The sequence below is a fragment of the Molossus molossus genome, unplaced genomic scaffold, assembly GCF_014108415.1.
Source record: "Molossus molossus isolate mMolMol1 unplaced genomic scaffold, mMolMol1.p scaffold_m16_p_4, whole genome shotgun sequence".
Classification (NCBI taxonomy): domain Eukaryota; kingdom Metazoa; phylum Chordata; class Mammalia; order Chiroptera; family Molossidae; genus Molossus; species Molossus molossus.
This window is the reverse complement of record NW_023425377.1, coordinates 60,504,326-60,510,972: the sequence shown is the minus strand read 5'-3', so window position 1 is coordinate 60,510,972 and position 6,647 is coordinate 60,504,326. Positions and strand designations below refer to the sequence as shown.

Below are 6,647 nucleotides of genomic sequence, written 5' to 3'. Positions count from 1 at the left end.
AGCTCTTAAATGAAATAAATATTCAGAAAACAGAGCAGGGCAATTAAGTTAATTATATCCAATCTATGAGTCTTAGGAAACTACCCATAATTTTTAGGTCCATCTACTCCTAGGAAGGTGAGGCCATCTACCATAATGAAGGTGTTTTAAATTTTGAATATCTCCCCTTGCTATTTACCTGTGTCTGTTTTTCCAGTAGATTCTTTTTTGAGGTATGCACCAAAAAGAAAAACAGGAGAGGGTATCATATGTGCTACAGAATCTCAGCTCCAAGAAATGCCTCCCAAATCAACAATGAAAGGCAGTACCAATCAAAAGACTCGATCCTCCCTGATACAATAATATCTTTCTTTCTTTTTTTTTCTTAATATTCACCAGAGGATATTTTTACATTTATCTTCAGACAGAGTGGGAGGGAGAGAGAGAGAGGAACATCGATGTGAGAGAGACACATCAGTTGGTTGCCACCTGCACAACTCCACTGGGGCCGGGAATACCACAACCGAGGTACGTGCTCTTGGCTGGAATCAAACTGGGACCCTTTGTTCCATGGGCTGACACTCTAACCACTGAGTCAAACTGCCCAGGGCCAGTAATCTTTATTATCTACCTCCTCCTTGATGCTGTAGGATCCTTTCACTATCAATCTCTCCCCAGCCAGCATCCCTGATGGATTTTCTGTTTCTGACAATCATTTCCCAGTGAATTGTTCTCCCTTAGGGATGGAGCTAGGATCTGGGCAACACCTGCTGGTGAATGATACCACAATCTTTCAAAAGCTACACATCACTGCAGTCCCTGGGACAGCTTTCTTTATCTCCCTGGGCTTCAGTTTCCTCATATGTAACTGGAGAGCTGAGACCTACATCAAAAAAGTATTTGTAAGAATTAATGGCACTATATACCATGCACTTGAAATGGTATCAGGCATGTATTAAAGGGAAGGTGCTTTCCCAATATCTCAGAAATTACAATACACAAGCGTCATACAATTTGGAACTCAGGTTCAAAGCAGGAATGTCCTTACCTGCATCCAGATAATAATAAATACACACATTTATCAAGGTGCATTGAAACTGTTATCTCATGGTGGCTTACTGGGCTTTGGTAATATATTGGAAATGCACTACTTTTGAGTGGGGGAACTGGGGGAGAAGAAAAGATAAACCATGGTTTATGAAAAAGTAATCTTAGAGCCAGGAGGCAAACAGAACTTCCGCCTGCTTGTGCCATTGTTGTAGGACCACAGCTTCAAGGTTGTGCAACACCTTCAGTAAACACTTCCTGAAGCAGAAATGAGAATGAGCCTGGGAGTTTCATTCTGTCTCACTTGAGAGGTGGCAACGAAAGACTAAGCAGTGTGCTTTTGTTTGAGTGAGAAGGGCAGACCCCACACTTCTAGGATCACCCAGGATGTTGCAAAGGCTTTTTCTGGTGGCCACTTTCTTCCTTTCTTCAGTTCCTGGTAGGTGTTTACCTTGTTTTAGGTTCTGCTCAATACATCAGTGAGCTACTTGCTTTTCATTTTCTCCAAATATATTTGTTTAACAAATTTTACTAACTAGTTGGGCAGGTTTAATCAGTTGTTGGCAGGAGGCAAGGGGTTTGACTGATATAAACACTCAACGTAAATGAGAGACGAGATGTCTTTAATCAATATATATATCTGATCTGAGAATATGGAAATCAAATGGAAGATTTCCATTCAGCATAATTTAAATAATATGATTTTCAAGTCAAAAAGTGAAATTCATCAAAACCCACCTTGTCATTTTCAGAGCAGGAAAGATGCAGTTGATTTGAAAAGCAGTTGCTGTTATTATTGGAACCAGTGGGTTCGTCCTGTTCCTTTTGAGTTCACATTTTTATATTTAGTTCTTTCATTTACGGTGATGATAAATATGACTAATTAGAAATAAATACATGACCAGTTTTATTTTATAAAGCACTGTGATATTACTTGTTCAAAACAATGTTCTTGCTAAGCCTAACTTGATCATTTACTTCCATTTTGCTGGTTATATCATATGTTTAAGCACTTAAAAGTAGAAGAATCCTACTTTCTAATAGTAAATAATGTTTAGCATCTCTCTCCATTTCTGATAAATTTTTCAATTTGATTGTGGTTAAATTAAATTGGTTAACACATTTCCTTAGCGCGTATTTCTATTTCTAGAGCTTAAGGAGGCACATTAGCTTTTAGTACCTGGGAATCCTTCCTTGGTCAGCCTCTTCTTGGGTTTTATTGGAATGCGTACTGGGACTTAGGAACGAAAACAAATGATCAATAAGAAGTATGGGATTGAGAAGAAAAAATTCTCCTTCCCCCTGCACTCAGTACTTTGTCACTAAAAGTGATTTTTTCTTTTCCCCTGGTTTCTGATTCATTTTTCAGACTTGTGAAAGTTTTATTTAATATCTTTAAATATAGAACAGTGCTAGGCATTTAAGTTACTGACTTAAATTTTCTACTTTTTGAGTCAAACTTAATAAAAATCTCCTTTCCCTACAGTCTCCAAAAATACTCTCACTAAAATTCTTTGGAAGCCTTTGCTTGATTGAAACACAAGAATTGCTTGGGGATTAGCTTTATCTGACAGCATAAAGATCAAGCTGGACCCATGAACAGAATCACTTAATTAACACTGGATTTTATCTACATTATAGCCTTTTCAGTGAACTTGGGCATACAAATGGATTCTGTTCCCCCTGTGTCTGCATTCACTACATGGCACCCAGAGATGCAGTTTCCTTCGAAGTTATACTTAAAAGTGTGACATCGGTGACCACCTGGTGGTGGAAACAGATTCTGAAGTGGTTCTCGTGAGAACGAGGGAAGACAGAAAGCTGCCTACCTTATTTTTCACCTTGCACAGAAATCTGCCCCTTCTTTTTACCTACTATCTGGTATTTTCAAGACTGTCTCCTTGGTCAGTGAAACACCGTGACATTGTTTCCAATAGATTTATTTCCCAGCTGGAAGAGTAAAGCAATTTTAATTTCCCCATCTCTTCTTCTTCTTCTTCTTCTTCTCCTTCTTCTCCTTCTCCTTCTTTTGTTCCCATCATACAAAGAAAAAATATGTGTTTCTCGTACACATAAAATAAAAGAATGGAGTAAAATCAGGCCCACTGTTTGTAACGAGCTTAACAATACCCTGAGAAAAATAACTTACAGAATTTCATCATAGGAAAGAAAAAAAAATTTAAAGGATGTGACAGGTGTTTGGGAGTGAAAAATGAGTGCAGTGACAAAGGAAAAAGGAGTTTACTATGTTTAGCAGAATATCCAGGGGTACAGTACTTTTGAAATTATTTCATTTCAAATTAGTAATTCTTTCTTACCTTTATAAGATTAATAGAAGATGCTAAAGAGTATATATAATTTCATCTTAATAGCTAAATGAGAGACTTAAAAGGATGTGTTTTTCCTCAGTATTTGTACTCACTTTTCCTACAAGAAGTTTAAAATCACCAGATGGTTTGAGGGGGTTCAGAGAATCCCTGAAATTATGTCAACATCATTGCATAAACCCTGATCAGACTTCATGTCATGTGTTCAGTTTGGGAAGACATTGCTTTAAACAGTTTTGGACATACATGAAAATGTCAATATTATGTACAAATATACCAAAATCCACACAAAAAATAAAATATCAATCCAGACCATGTCTATTATATTAATCACGTCAACAAAATTTAACTTTTGAACCTAAAAATAATTACTTAATCCAAACCAAACTGATTTATTTTTTTAATCTAGTTTTGCTGGTCAAAACTAATCCAGTATGTGAATTCTGTGGGAGAGAGAAAGCAAGAATTACAATGAATTAGTAGGAACATATAAAGTTACAGCTCAAATTTGTGCAATCCCTGGAAGGCAGTTAGTTGTGTTTGTTCCATACTCTTCAAAATAATTAGCCTGTGTAATTCAGCTTGGAGGAGGCTGAACCATCTCTATCACCTTAAGGATGAATGAGCCAAAAATATAAAAGTTTGCTACATCTCTCTAGCTGCTGTGTAACTTATTATATATCTCAAATCACACTTGTTCAAGGTCCTTCTTAGTTTCAGAAAAATACGGGTCATTAAGGGAAATTTGATCTGTTTCCTTAGAGAATGTACTATGCTGTAAGAGTTTGGAAAGAGCTGGAACTCATTCATTTTAAACTAAAGAAAGTGAGAGGTTGCCAGAGACTTAAAAAAAAATCTGATTTCTTTTATTAATTGATTTATTTTGCTTGCCATTTGGAAGTGCCCTGTCATCAGAGAGTTGAAAATAAATTTCCCCACTAATTTACATATTTCAACTCCATATTTGAGTCAGTTGGTAATCTTGGATTTCATGAAACATTAGAATTTAGATACTAACTAGAAAGACGGAGATATATATCAAAGAAAACTTGTGTTGGTCAGACTGGCCTGTTCCTTATTCACCTCTTCTGAATAGGGAATGTGCATGTCTTACTACTTCATGCTTTTATTGAAAGAATCATTTGAGTATTTATGACCTGAGGGTAGCTTGGATAATATTTCCTGTCAGAATGATGTGTATTATAGATGAAAACAACTTTTCATAGAGCATTTTTAAGAGTTACTCCATTTGCAACATTGGTGAATATATGGTTTCATGAGCTCCACATTAATGGGACTAATTGCACTGATTGGACACCATCCACCAGCCAGCATGCATGCCTTATGGTTTGCTTGTTTGGTATCACAGAGTTACAGGAGGCTGTAGAGAATTGTGTTGATACCATTAGTTAATTTCTGGCAGGAGTAATTTTCTTACCTCTTGACATCATATTATTTTGAAATAATTGTGATAATTACAAAAATTTTTACTTAATGGAAAGACAAAGATTGATTAAATGTTTCTTTAGGTTTTTGAACCACTATCACGAAAGCTGTTAATAACTAATGTTACTATTGTCTTTTACCCAAAATTAAGTAAATAGAAATAAGAGATGGCCAGTGATTATCTCTGTAACAGCAAATCAGGAAAATTGTGATATAGTGTTGGAAGTGTGACTATGTGGTAAGACTTATTTTTTCAACTAACTAGAACTTTATCCAAATGATCATTGCCTCTTTGAAGAGATTACAGGAGAGTCTGTATTTATTTGCATAAAATTGTAAACTTCTCGAACTGGCCAGAGATCATGTAACCTGCCTTCTCTTTTCAAATAATTTAAAAAGCCCAAACTAAACCCAAAGTTAAGGCATTCTAATACTGATGTCTTTATGTGTTTTTGAAATCTTTTTAAGAATAAATCCCACAACATTGAATAGAAACTGTTTCATTTTAATACCCCATTTTTTACCCCATGAGTTTTTAGACAATTTAATCACTTTTTCTATCTTTCAAAGTTAGATGTAAATGGCTCCTGAGTGATCAAATAAAATAAAGCCATCCTAAAAATAGCAAAAGAAAATTGAAATCACCAGGAATTTAAAAAATGTCTGCTTTAGTTTCTAAAGAAATGTTTTAAAAATTAATCTTTATTCTTTGGAGCAAATTGAGATAAGTATACAGTCATCCAAGGTGACTAACATTTCTTAAAAGATCAACCAGAGTAACATAAATTTATATTACCATAGAAGACACAGGTTTGAGTACTATAATGATCTAGAGTTACCTTTAGAGAGTCTTCTAGTCTACACAGAAAACTAAGGCTAGCACAGTGTCAGTCAGTCCCTGGGCTGGGCCCTGGTTCCTACTGCATCTACACTCTGCATGGACTGCAGCCTTTTTAGCAGTCAAAGAGCATGTCTGTTGACATTTCCTCTGGCTCCATTCTGCACAGAACAGGGACTGGACCATGTGGGCAAAGAAAAAGGAAAAGAAAAGAATATAGAAATTTCAGGGTGGGGATAGAATCTGCAACCCAGATATATGCCCTTGACTGGGAATGGAACCTGAGACCTAGGCCAAGGCCACTGGATAGTTTTAAGAGTGCATCAACTCTACCACTCTGACACTGATTTAGCTTCATAAAGGATTCATTTGGCTTCTGCCTTCCTTGGCTGGCTTTTGTTTATATTGCTTGCTCCATTCTTCTGTAGGGGTTCCAAGACAGCAAAGAGAAGTGGGAAAATTCAAAGGAAATATTGTCAGTGGAGAAATATTTGAAAGTATAGGTTAAAGTAAAGATTTGAAAGGAAGAGTGGGTCTCTGATTTTGTGGATCTCTTCTGGTGTCCGCACTTTAATAATCCTCTGACACAAGTCAAAGTCTCTGTGGTGACATCATTCATCAGAAATGCATACGGATGACCATTGATGACCAGCCTATATTAGTTCTGCTTAGCTAACTCTTCTCTCACCTTCTTTTTAGTAAATGGTATAAAAGATCCCCCTGGAGTAAAGTATGAAGTGATTTATCCCAGAAGACTTCATCCACTATATAAAAGAGGGGTAAAGGAGCCAGATCAACAGGTACAGATTTTGATTTAACAAAGACAAAAAATCTTGAAAAAAACCAAATATATATATATACACAAAATACACATACATGCAACATATAAACACACATTATATATTTATATAAATGTATAATTATATTTAATATATATATACACACATTTGCATTTGTTTTCTGACCTATGTCAACATTCTTACGGTAATATATAATTTATTCTGTGTACT

At 35.8% G+C, this 6,647-nt stretch overlaps 1 protein-coding gene across 1 annotated transcript in view; it reads left to right on the top strand.

The window, feature by feature from the left end:
- Positions 1-6,342: 6,342 nt before the first annotated feature.
- ADAM28 (ADAM metallopeptidase domain 28) overlaps positions 6,343-6,647 on the top strand; it is a 54,548-nt gene continuing 54,243 nt past the window's right edge. Inside the window, exon 1 of the mRNA XM_036240689.1 lies at positions 6,343-6,437. The gene's annotated coding sequence lies outside the window, so the exon portion shown is untranslated. The remainder of the gene's footprint in view (positions 6,438-6,647) is intronic.